Source organism: Semicossyphus pulcher, unplaced genomic scaffold (assembly GCF_022749685.1).
Source record: "Semicossyphus pulcher isolate SPU_LCO1_2020_fin unplaced genomic scaffold, fSemPul1.0.p SCAF_23, whole genome shotgun sequence".
Classification (NCBI taxonomy): domain Eukaryota; kingdom Metazoa; phylum Chordata; class Actinopteri; order Labriformes; family Labridae; genus Semicossyphus; species Semicossyphus pulcher.
In genome coordinates, this window is record NW_027211697.1 from 5215421 (window position 1) to 5228711 (window position 13291).

The following is a 13291-nucleotide window of genomic DNA, read 5'->3' on the forward strand; positions in this document are numbered from 1 at the left end:
TTGGATATTTCATCAGTGCACCTTTCAACACCACGGAAAGTGCCTGAGCAAATGAAAAATCATGTCTCCCAAGATCAACCGAAACTTTAGGCCTATTTGAAAAATTTAATTATATAACACCAGTAAAAACAAAACATATTAATTAATTTATTAACAGACTGGTAATTTCTATTTACAGATTCTATAAATGTAGAATCTGTAGAAAGGGAAGTGGATTTTAGGGACAGCAAGTGTTCTGGTTTCCGTTTGTAGTACGCTTGTATTCTAAGTAATATTGACCAATCATGTTTCAGCAGGCTGCGGCATATGCAGGAGAGCAAAAGCAGGCGGATCCCATCAGCGTCATCTGACAACGATTTACCTTCTTATTAATCTCTATAAACAGATTTCTGTATGTAAGTTCAGCCAACAATCCATACTAGATCTAAAATTCAACTTGAGATAAATTCCCTTGACGCTGTGTCACTAAAGCCGATCAGCGTTCAGATTTCCCGACCTCCTTGAATGCATCATCAGATTATCGAGCCGACCTCCGTTCAACAAACGAGCCTTTTAAAATTACTTTTGTTATCCTCTTGATGACAGACCTGACAAAGCTTCAATTTGAAATTTCGGCAAAGGATAGACCTGTTAATTAAAGTACATTATGTAATAACATGTACATGTAAACAATGCAGCATGTGGAAAAGGAAGTCTTGATTGGAAGTCGTTTTACCAAAAACAAGGTAGGCCTGGAAATACCTTGAGGCCAATATAACTTAAACAGATAAATGAAAACATAAAAATGGCATGACAGTTAGCCTACCTGATGTTATGCAGCAGGTCCTGTCAGTATGATAAGATGGGCAAACGAAGCAACATCCGCACACCGATTGATTGACACATGTACAAACAAATGACTATTGAACTTTGGCTGGTGGTGCATTAGTGATGATTTCTATTGGTTAAAACAGCAACAGCCTTGGCAACGACATTGATTAACATATACACAGACAAAACACTGTTGTAAGCATGGTGCATCGTTACTATTTCAATTGGTCAAAACCGGGACAGGGCCTGTTCAAAACCGGGACATATTAGTGTTTTAGAGATATTTGTCGGGACTCGGGACATGGAGCTTGAAAAGGGGACGGTCCTGATTAAATCTGGACATATGGTCACCCTACATTATGGTTATGACTCTGAATCTTCTGGACTTTAAGATCCTCTGTGTTTTTAGACTTTTACAACTTTTTAAGAAAGGACTGTGACACGGCAGGAGAGAACTCGCACCCCAAACTCCTGGGAGGACATGCAGGAGGGTGTGAGGGTCTCTGTTGCAGAAGTTTTAGCCTCAGACAGCTTACTCAGATAAAAAATAAATGGCTGGAGAGGAAGGAGAAGGAAAGTTATGAACAGAAGAGAAGATTAAGTGGTAGAAAGGGGGGAAAAAAGTGTCTTTTAGGGCAGATTGGAACGCATACTCACAATGGTTAACTGAAGCTCAAATAGGGACAGATGCAGACAGCCAGGGATAGGAAATAACCCTATGGGGGTGTTCAAACCTGGTATTATGCATGTGTCCTGGGTGATCCGATCACAAGTGGTCAGCTCTAAGCACAGCAGTTCACACCTAGCATTAACAACCCTAAAATGTGTCTTCAGTGACCACTTGTGATCGGATTTCACTTTCCTGTTCTGTATACTAGAGCACACAGAGCCTTATTCAACTTCATTAGATATATATAATATAATAATGTATATAATAAAAAACACTGCAAGGCGTGTGGAGGAGGAGAGGAAGGTGAGCTTGTCCACGTCCGGCTTTATCAGATGGGCACTAAACTGAAAGCAGCATCATGATGTACGGAGACAAGGGAAACAAAAGCTTGCAATCTCGCAGTCTAAAATTTGAGAGAAACGCACGATTGTTAAGATGGGCGGCATATGATAGAGACCTAATTTTACCTTGGATTAAAGGTTTAAACAACGGATCCGGAAAGGCATTACATCATACTATTTAATCTCAACTAATACAGGTCTAGAAAGCTTCCAATATTTTACTTATATCCATAATCTCAAAAAAACATGATAGACTATGTTAATTTACAAAAATAAAACCTTTCATGTATTAATAAGTTAGATCTGATCCACACCATAAAATATTTTTAAGAAAAAAAATATGTTGTTTGCAAAAGTATTCTACCTCTTGAGCTAGCTAACGTTAACCCACGATAAGCTTTGATGGGTTAGCCTACGTATTGTGTCATTTGTGTCATATTTGAAGTAGAAAACGTTTGAGTTTATTTGTCATATGCTTCACAACACAACAAGTGTCCACTGAAAATACAACACAAATGACATAATAAATACATAGGCTAACCCAGCAAAGCTAATAGGTACTGAGATAACGTTAGCTAGCTTTACGTGCTTACATTGGATAGCATGTGAGAAAATGTGAAAGTTAAAAAACAAACTGAGTTCTATCCGTCGTGGATGCTGTTGCATTGCTCAAAGCCTGAATTCAAGACAAAAAGGCCCTTCCAATGTGTTGGGCTAATTAGCTGGCAACAGATTGAGGAGCGTATGGAGTCACACAGGCTTCAATCCTGAAACCTAAAACATGCAGGAAGATAGCCCCCCAGGAGCAGGGTTTGACGATGCCATTTATTTGTTAAGCTCAGAATGACTTTATTTAGTATTTAATTGATATATTGATATCTTGTATTTACCTGTGTTTTTAGAGCTTAAGTTGATATGTCAGGCTAATGTTAAGTCACATGTTGAGTCATTTTTGCTAATATTGTTGAAACATAGAACTGACCCATTTTCATTATATACTTTTCTCTTTGTTTAAACACAGACTTCACCACTTGACAAGTTAAGGTGCAACTGTAAATAAAGTCCTTTTCTTTCTTGGAATCTCACGTCTCACTGCCTCTAATTTGGATACCTCATGTCAATAATTGAATGCTCGTAAGCTCCAGCCCCCCTCAATTAGGTTACACCTAAAACAGTATTAACACTCATGGCATTTTCCGACATGAATTCTTCCAGTTCAGAAAACATATCAATCCCACCTATTTTCACTCCTGCAGTCCTGCTCGAGTTTTCTCTTGAATGCGCCGATTTTATCGTTAAGTGACAAGGTTCTGACGTCTCCACCTTGCAATGACAGATTAAGTCCAATTAAGTTTTTCAAATATGAAAGACAAATACAGCAGCCTTTTCAGCAAGCTGGGACCCATGCTCCATCAGAAGTAAGCGCACCTCATCTCACAGCTTATACAGTAGCTGAGCACATTCCCCCTCCCCTGACTTCTGTGTAGAAAAGCAGGCCCTTATGCTCTGATCCCAGTTCATTCCAGAATGTTGCGAACAGCCTGATATTAAGTCGATGTGATTTTTATCCATACTGGATAAATTCCTCTATGCCTCTAAATTCTCCCTATTTTCCACACCTGGAGGACGGCTGCTCCGACTGATGATGGATGTTCCCATGGTTGTCTCCACTGGTACCAGAGGTAGACGCCCTTGCAGACGGTTGTACTTGCTCTCTGCCTCTGCTGACTTCTCCTGTCCTGTTGGCCTCCTCGCTGGCCTCCCTGCTTTTTATTTGGTTGGTAGAATTTTAGGCTTTAAGCCAGTGTTTCATACTGGCTTGAAGCCTACAATACTTATTTTAGCTGGTCTGCAGAATGTTTGCCTACCTACGTGCACGCCGCTGTAAAGTGACCTGCTGCAACTGATGCTGTCGCTAATCTGCCGTCACCTCAGTGGTCATGTGGCAAACAAAGAAAAGCAAAAAAAATCGGACACTTTTTTGCCCTTGGTTTTATTTTAAATGTAACTATTTTTCTATATAACTTTACAAACATGGATAAAATATGCAATTTTAAATCATTTTATATTTTTTATTTGTTTTTTGAGAGGGCCAGTCAATGGCATCAATGCCTTCGTCATCCAGGAACTGCCTACACACTCTGGCCACATGAGGCCGGGCATTGTACTGCATCAGGAGGAACCCAGGGCCCACTGCACCACCATAAGGACTAACAATTGCTTGGAGGATGTCATCCCAGTACCTAACCGCAGTCAGGGTACCATTGGCTATGACATGGAGGTCTGTGTAGCCCTCCAAGGAAATGCCTCCCCACACCATCACTGACCCACCGCCAAACCGGTTATGCTGGATGATGTTACAGTTAGCATAACGTTCACCACGGCATCTCCAGACTCTTTCACGTCTGTTACATGTGCTCAGTGTGAACCTGCTCTCATCTGTGAAGAGAACGGGGTGCCAATGGCGGACCTGCCAATTCTGGTGTTCTCTGGCACGGTGCTGGGCTGTGAGCACAGGTCCCATTAGAGGACGTCGGGCCATCATGCCGCCCTCATGGAGTCTGTTTCTGACAGTTTGGTCAAAAACATGGAAGCCAGTAGCTTGCTGGAGGTCATTTTGTTGGGCTCTGGCAGTGCTCCTCCTGTTCCTCCTCTCACAAGTACTAATTATCGGTCTCGTGCTGGGTTGATGCCCTTCTACGGCCCTGTCCTGCTCTCCTCGTGTAACAACCAGTCTCCTGGTACCTCCTCCATGCTCTTGAGACTGTGCTAGGAGAAACAGCAAACCTTCTTGCACCCGCACGTATGGATGTGCCATCCTGGAGGAGCTGGACTACCTGTGCAACCTGATTGGGCTGCAGGTACCGCCTCATTCTACGAGTAGTGACAAGAATCTGTCAGGAAGTATCAGGAGAGCAACTGTCTGTGGCCACCACATGCAAAACCATTCCCTTTTTGGGGGTTGTCTTGCTTTTGCCTCTCCATTGCACCTGTTGTCTCTTTAATTTGCACCATTGCAGGTGAAATTGATTCACTATCACTTGTGCTTCCTAAATGGACAGATTGATATCCCTGAAGTTTAACTGACTTGGTGTTATACTGTGACGATTAAGTGTTCCCTTATTTTTTTTGAGCAGTGTATTTTCTCTCCTCTCCGTTTTGTGATGGGCCCATAGCCAGGCCGCTGATAAAGCAGCGGGGGAAAATGTACCATTATTAAAGCTAAATTAACACTAATTCTGGATAAGGCTAATGCCCAGCTTCATTTCCCACCGCTTCTCCTTTCACATTTTTCAACTGATTCAAACCATTCAAACATCAAAACATTCAGCGCATTCAGGACAATGGGCCTCATTTACGAACAGTGCGTACGCACGAATCTGTGCTTGAACTGTGCGTACGCATGTTTGACGCACAAATCTGGGATTCATCAATTTGTTCTTGCCTAAATTTCTTCGTACTCTGCGAACAAATTTAGAACTCCCTCAGACCATGCGTATGCACAAATGATGAAAGAAATGTCCTAGGAAATGTTAACACACACCCTTTTAACTAAATGCATACTATATTAAAACTTCATTTATTGAAAAAAAGGCTTTAATAGACAACAAGAATTGAATTTACTAATGTATGGACCAAACGTAAATGCCGTGTCATCCTCATAATTTATTGTCATATAATTAAAATCTTCAATTATAGCAGTTGAATTAGTTTAAGTTTACAGTAGAGTAGATCATATGAAAATGTTCATATTGAAATGTAACACTTTTGTTACAATTGTTTCAATTTCTGCTGATGTGAAATTTTTTTTTTACCTTTTGAGGCCATCTTTCACGTTCTTTCAGCTTCTCCGTAACACCGCTCTCTTCATGCGGCACCAAACGGATGTCCTTATATAGAGAAATAGAGGCATGGCAGTATGCTGATTGCAGATCGCGGACACGCGCCTGTCAATTTAGAATAGTTCTGATTTACTAACATACGCACGGTGGTGAGAACAAAATTGGCCGGTACGCACGTGTCATAAATCCAACGGTGATTTTGCGCAAGTACTTATTTTTTGCGGCGAGTAAGAACATTTCTGCGCAGATATTAGTGAATGAGGCTCATTGTTGCTATGACTTTACTCATTCATACCATTCATCGTTTCCGAGATATTCCCGTTTTTCCCGGACATTTTGCCCATTCAAATGAATGGTGGAATGTTAAAAAATGCACTCAGAAACTCCATTCTACTTTTAAAATATTCACACGTCTTTCAGATGTCTTCAGGTCATTTCAACTTTTTCACATCATTCTTAGTTTTTTCACAGTCGCCTTTCAAAGCACATAAAGTTTCAGTGAAATGTTCAACATCAGAGTGCAGGGTTTCAAATTCAAAGGGGGGAGGCTGCTGAAAAATAACACCTTCTAAACCAGGGGTGGCAAACCCTGCTCCTGGAGAGCTACCTTCCTGCATGTTTTAGGTTTCTCCGCACTCTAACACACGTGATTTGAATGATCTGCTCGTTATCAACCAACTGTGTGTCAAGGGGATTGGTAACGAGCAAAACATTCGAATCAGGTGTGTTAGAGTGCGGAGAAACCTAAAACATGCAGGAGGGTAGCTCTCCAGGAGCAGGGTTGGCCACCCCTGTTCTAAACAAATTGCAACTGAGCCCACAATTTTTACTCCACATACATACATTTGGTATCAAATCGTAGGTATTCTTGTGCTGCTTCTGTTAGATGGGTACTCGAAACCAAAAATTGTACACTTCTGGAGACGCCCAACTGTCACAGAAACTTGACCAACTGCCCCATCTGCTCCAATGTTAAATATTTCTGGAGTACTCCAAATGGATGCCCTTTTGTATTTCATTGCCCTGGCAACATTTTTGGCAGTAGAGACATAAAATTCAAATGACGGCATCAGACCCTTGTGATGGTCACATTTAATTTTTGTGTTGATAGCATTTACTGTCTTGACACAAACACAGCAGTGTGAGAGGGTGTTTTCACCTTAAATCTAAACTGCCAAACTAAGAAGTCACACAACTGCTACTCATTAACCATTGCCATGGCAACAGCTGAGTTCAGCAGGAGGTCACTTGAGGTCAGTTGGAGCTCAATTGACACACATAAGGCTCTTCTCATTTCTCAGTTTGTACCTCCTCATGTCCTTTCCTTGACTCCTCTCCTCGCGTCTTAGTCCCTCCCACCGGAGGAGGCGAGGAAGAGACACAAGGAGAAAGGAGTCGAGGCAACAGACATTTAACAACATCAGACATCCCTGCTTCAGAGCCGTCATGTAAAAGCGACATCAATTTAATATTATGTCGCACAGCTGCACCATCTGTTACAGCCTGCTGTTTTTTTTTTTTTTAATCTCTGTCAGCAGAACAGTGTTTATGACAAGTTACCTTTAATTCACTTCACAATGTCATACATGTTTATTTTTTAATTTAACAGACACACTCACACAAATAAGAGGTACATTTATTATAATTCTTAAGCATAACTAAGTGACACCAACAATCATGCCCACAGATATTAACTGACCAGTGTCCGTTTTATGCACACACGTGAGCATACAGCCGTGTGATCCAGCAGCAACAATAAGTAAATAAACATTTACAGCCGACCTTTCTCTGATGGTCAGCACACAGAACTTTAACATGAGATCCTGTCTGGATCTTATGGCGTGTCTGCAGATTGAAATAATTAATGAGTTACCTGCTATGCCTCGCGCAAAAATGTTATGTTTTGTTTCTGCTCAAAAACAGTCATGAACATCAGGCTGTGGAAACTTAAAAAAAAAAGTCCACGCCTACACCAGTCCTTATTTTGTAGGAGACAATTTGTCTTCTGGTTGTGATGAAGAAAGCAACATGCGGACATGCTGTGGATTAGTCTGGTGCGCACTCTGTTAAATGTGAGACACGCTGCAGAGAATACCTGCTCAGACGGTACAGGTGTCCCAGGAGCAGAGATATGCAACAAAAGGCTCCCGCCTTGGTTTGTATATTCCAGCTGTGTTTCACGCCTCTTTTTACATCACAGTGTCGAAAAAATACTTCCGCAAAGGATACACCAGTGTATCCTCGCTCATAGCTCCTCCGGCAAGTCTCCTCGATCCTCGATCCTCTCTCCTCAAGATGCATTTTATTAATTGAGACATCCTTCAAGATGGCGGGCTGAGATCGATTTCTGGGTCACAGGCAGGAGGACCGAGGAGCGAGGAGACGAGGAGGCACAAAATAGAGAAATGAGAAAGTCCTTATGTGGGCCATACCTTGCAGCCGTAAAGCTGTCGTAAACTGTCGTGACTCTTAAAGAGACACAACACTATTAATACCGAAACACAACTACTACTACATAACCAATGGGTAACATACTCACAAAATGTCCAGGTAACTTTCCAACATTTGGTGTAAAATCTTTAAAAGTAAAACACACGATTTGTGGAGCCGGAACAGTTGCTGAACAAGACGGCAAGTAATTGCGCATGCATCTGTTTGTTATACTGTGGATTTAAGTCTGACTTTGTAAAATTATGCCTGTTCCATCCTAGGCGTAAAAGATACACCCGAGTGCAACACAGACAGGGCTTAACTGGTACACAGGGCATAATTTAAAGTCTGTTTCAACTTTCAGTTCTAGGTCAGATGTAACATTACACCAGCGTGTGTAGTCAGCTCCTGGACCAATGAGTTATACTTAATAAATCATTATTTATTTATTTAATTAAAAATTTAAGATTAAGTGGTTTAAACAACTTTACTACTTCTAATCATAAAAAAGGCTGTTCTGGATGTAAAAAAAGTCATGCAACTTTTCTGACAATATTGGCAAATTATTGGCAAATCATTGGTATTATTGCTTTATAGGGGTGAAGGACAAGACACTGGTGCTCCTTTCTGAGAGGGATGTGGACGTGTGGGAGAACTCTGATTACTGCTGCCGTTAGAATAAATATTGTTGTCATGTTAATAATGCACATATGAAACCATTGTGTACATAATACAGTGACCACCAGGTTGCCTTTTCAGTATCTATTAAGTGTTATTTCTCTCTATGTACACTTTTGTACAGTTATGTTTACAGATTGCTATTATTGTTTTATAGGGGTGAAGGACAATAAACTGGTGCTCCTTTCTGAGAGGGATTGTTGTGGCAAAAAAGTTCCTCGAACCCTCTTGTCAGCCACTTAATTTCAATCTCCAATAGATAGTAAAACATGGTTGAAAAACTCTTAAAAATAGGTAATAAACTTCGTTGAAAAACTCAGACAAGCAAACACTAGAGACTGGCAGAATCTGATGAAAAAAGAGTTTATTCCTGTATAAATACAAACAAATAAACCAGAGTCAAACCGGATGAGACTGCCCACAGGTTAGCTGCTCGGTCTTATATACTCTAAACCCCTCCCTCGCTGGGCTTCGGGAGACTTGTGCCACCACATGCTGGAGCCCCCTCCCCGAACTCTAGCTCTCTGCCCTCAGCTTGTGTCCTTTCAGTTTCGTCCGACACATTTCCAACTTTTCCGCAGGACTCTTGCTCACTCCGGCCAATTAGGCACGCTCATGCACTGTACAACAGATAAGGGAGGGGCTCGTGGGCAGGGGACACCTGTTTTCTTATCTCTAGATCAGATAAGGCAACCAGCTCCCCACCCTTTGATCTGCACCTGGCTTTTATAATGAGCCCAGCAAGTTTCTCAGCTTAGGATTCTACTTTAGAACATTAAAGCATTGGATTATAAGAATTTACTTTAAAACATTTGACTATAAAACCTTAACTATAAAACAATTGACTGTAAAATTTAAGGCATTAGACCATAGAAACGTTAACTTTAAGACATTTTGACCATAACATTTTTAAATTTTAAGACATTTAACGATAAAAACTTTAACGTTTAAGACATTTCACTATAATGTTTCTAAACTAAAACATTTCATTGTAAACTTTTGATTATATAACTTCAACTTGAAAACATTTGATTATAAAGTTTCAACTAAAAGATTTCATTATAAAACTTTTGATTATATAACTTCAACTTCAAAACATTTGATTATAAAGTTTCATCAAAAACATTTCATCATACAACTTTTGATTATATAACTAACTCTAAAACATTTGATAATAAAGCTTCACATTTTTTCCCAACAGGATGTGGATGTGTGGGAGAACTCTGATTGCTGACTGCTCCCATTAGAATAGATATTGTTGTCATATACTGCCCACCAGCCCCCATCTGGAAAACTTTGTTTGTGGAACTGGACATGGTACTCTCTGACATTCCTGACTGTAGCACACTATGTTTACACACTATGTTTACAGACTCTGTCTGTCTGGATATTTGGAGTGAATACCTCTGGCCACTATAATCATGTCATGAAAATCTGACACCTTGCCAGCCATATGTTTCTCTGATACAATGTGGAACAACCTACTATTGTACTACACATAACTACCATACTAAACAGATTGGAAGTCTGTCTGTAAAAGACGTCTTTCCATCTAAAGATAAATTATAACAGCTGTTTTTCCACATATTTATATAGAAAGGTGCCATATTCAATTATTTAAGGGAGGTTACTTGGATCAAATTCAAGCCTTACCAGTGTACAGTGTTTTTGTATATATATGAATAGAAGTTTTGCCAGTTATGAATAGAAAGTGCCATACATGTTGAAAAAAATGTATTGTATGTAATTCACTGATTTAATCTTTATTGTCATATATGATAAGATAACACTTTATCCCGAGTATGCAATGTCAAAATCAGGTTGAATCATAGAGAGACAAAATCAGACGACATCAAGATGACAGGTATGATGACGCAGTCAGAAGACATCAAGATGACAGGGAGTACAACAAAACTACAGACGTCTAGTTTAAAGCTGAGTCAACACAGATAAATGTGTTGTCAGTTGAGCAACAGACACTGGAAAAATAGTTCTGTCACAACTGAAGGTACAGTAATTGGTTGAATAGTCACAAACACACACACAGTTAGTCAACATAGAATTGCCATGCCATGAATTTGAGCACAAATGGAACCCCATAGGTGACAGGACTGACAGCAACAAAGGCTGTTTACTGGTAACATACATTCATCAGTGCAGATGATTTGAGGGAGGATTTGCTTTTTGTTAACGTCTAACTAACAGAGCCACTGCAGATGATTGTTCAATACCATTGACACTTACTTAAAGACCAGGTGAAGCAAAATCAGAGATTTGTTTAACATATTTAACACCTTGGAGAATAGCTGTCGAACAAAAGTAAAGAGGCCTTTAACTATATATTACTGAATTGTGGAGTTAGACATTATGCCATTTTTCTTGATTTCTGTCTTCAGGTTTTAATGGACTCGATGATGAAACGAACCTGTCCTTAACATAAACCCCATGGACAAATATACATGCCGAAATGATAGATTACAGGTGGGAGATGGACCATCTGGTGACCTGGTGTAGTGACAACACCCTAGAGCGTAATTCTGTAAAGACAGTGGAGATGGTTGTGGATTTTAGGAAGAAAGCAGCCACCCATCACCGTCAGTGATTCTGCCGTTTCCACTATGGAGTCTTTCCGCTTCCTGGGGACTATCATCAGCCAGGACCTCAAGTGGGAGCTGAACATCAGCACATGATGACACATGATGCAGGTAAGATTGTGGCTTACCCCTCTCACCCTGGACACAGTCTCTTTGAGACCCTCCCCTTTGGCAAGAGGCTGCGGCCTATCAGGACCAAAACCTCCTGACCCAAGGACAGTTTCTTCCCCTCTGCTGCTTGCCTCATCAAGGTCCCAACCCCCCACTTGACATGGACTCTCATACAGCCCCTCAGTCACGTAACATTTCAAAAATGTTAAGCCTCTACATCAGACTATGCGTTACATCAACACACACTTCACTTTTATATTGTTTGTACACTGCACTATTTTAAATTTTATACTGCTTTTTGCACTCACCAATATCCTGCCTGAAAGTTTGCGTCAATCAGAGGTCTCTTTTAGAGGTGTTTTTAATTTATGTGGTTTAGTTATGATGAACTTGTCCTGCACAGTGTTTTGGACTGATTAAATGGAAATGTAATGATTCTGAGCACCTGACAGCACACTATTTTTATTAAAACTAAAAATCATACCTGCTGATATATACCCAGTATTAGAAGATATTAATTAAAACTATTTATGCTCTGTTCTTCAACTCTTTTTGATGTTATTTTGGAATTGTACATCTGCTAAATGTTTGAATTAAATGTGTGAAAGGACCCAATACCTTGCTTCTGTATTGAAGCAAGGTTCAATTGCTTCAGTTAATCACCTCACCATCAGTGTCCCCAATTTCCCCTGCCTCCAAAATGTACGTATGCATGGGTCAGAGTTTGCTTACCGATGCACACATTTTCCCGTCCAGTTTGTTTTTATAGATCACAACTTTTATGTGAGAAGTGGCGTACGGCGATTTTCAGCCATTGGGACAGTGAGTTTTATCCAGGGAGTTCGAATTGCTGGATGTTTACACAACTTTAACAATAACAACTTCCTTATGAAACTTGCTTACCACAGTGACGTTTCAGAAACTCAATTCACAAGAAAACTTAAGATGTCGGAGCAGTGATGGGAATATAGACTCATTTGAAAGGGTGAAATCATTCAAAGGTGATCCCATGTATGAAAACTCATCTCTGCCATACAAACATCTCCAGAGGTATTTCCAGATGCAGAATTCTGCAAAATATGACTAGATCCTGAGACCCCTTCAGTGCAACACCAGCTGAAGCCTTCAGCACTGCAGAAGAGGAAACATTGATATTACCTCTGATTCAACGATAAGGCCGCAGTTTCAGTCCAAGAATTAGCTGCATTTTGGATTGGAGTGGAAAAGGAGTTCCACTGCTAGGCAGTAGAGCCCTGGCCACACTCCTTGCTTTCGCCACATCCTATGCCTGTGTAAGATACAGTGCTGTGAAAAAGTATTTGCCCCCCTCCTGATTTCTTATATTTGAAAATGTGGTTGAGGATGTTTCACTCTGGCACTATATAACACAGGGTTTTTTTCCTTTAGTATGCACATTGAATAATGATTGTTTAGGAAGATGTAGAGTATGTTTAGAAGAAAGAGAACTGGGAAAGAAAGTGGGGAAGAAACAGATGGATTGGCAAGGTTTCCAAACGTGGGCAGAAATAAGGGAAGCTAAGTCAATAGCTGGTGTGATGGTAAAGCAAAAGATGGACGATGAAAGGGTATGTAGAAAACAGAGAGAGAAAAGCAAATGTAGGGTAAGAGATAGGGCTCTCCTGCCTCCATATGCTGTTTCCATTCCTGCAGGCCTCCTGGTAACGAGACACATCCCCCAACAGCTGATCAGACTCATGATGAGCCCGAGCAGGAGGGGGAAGGGGCAACAGTATACCCTGACCTGTCCAAACTTCATTTAATTGTTTGATTATTTGTTGCGGAGCTAAGGGACAA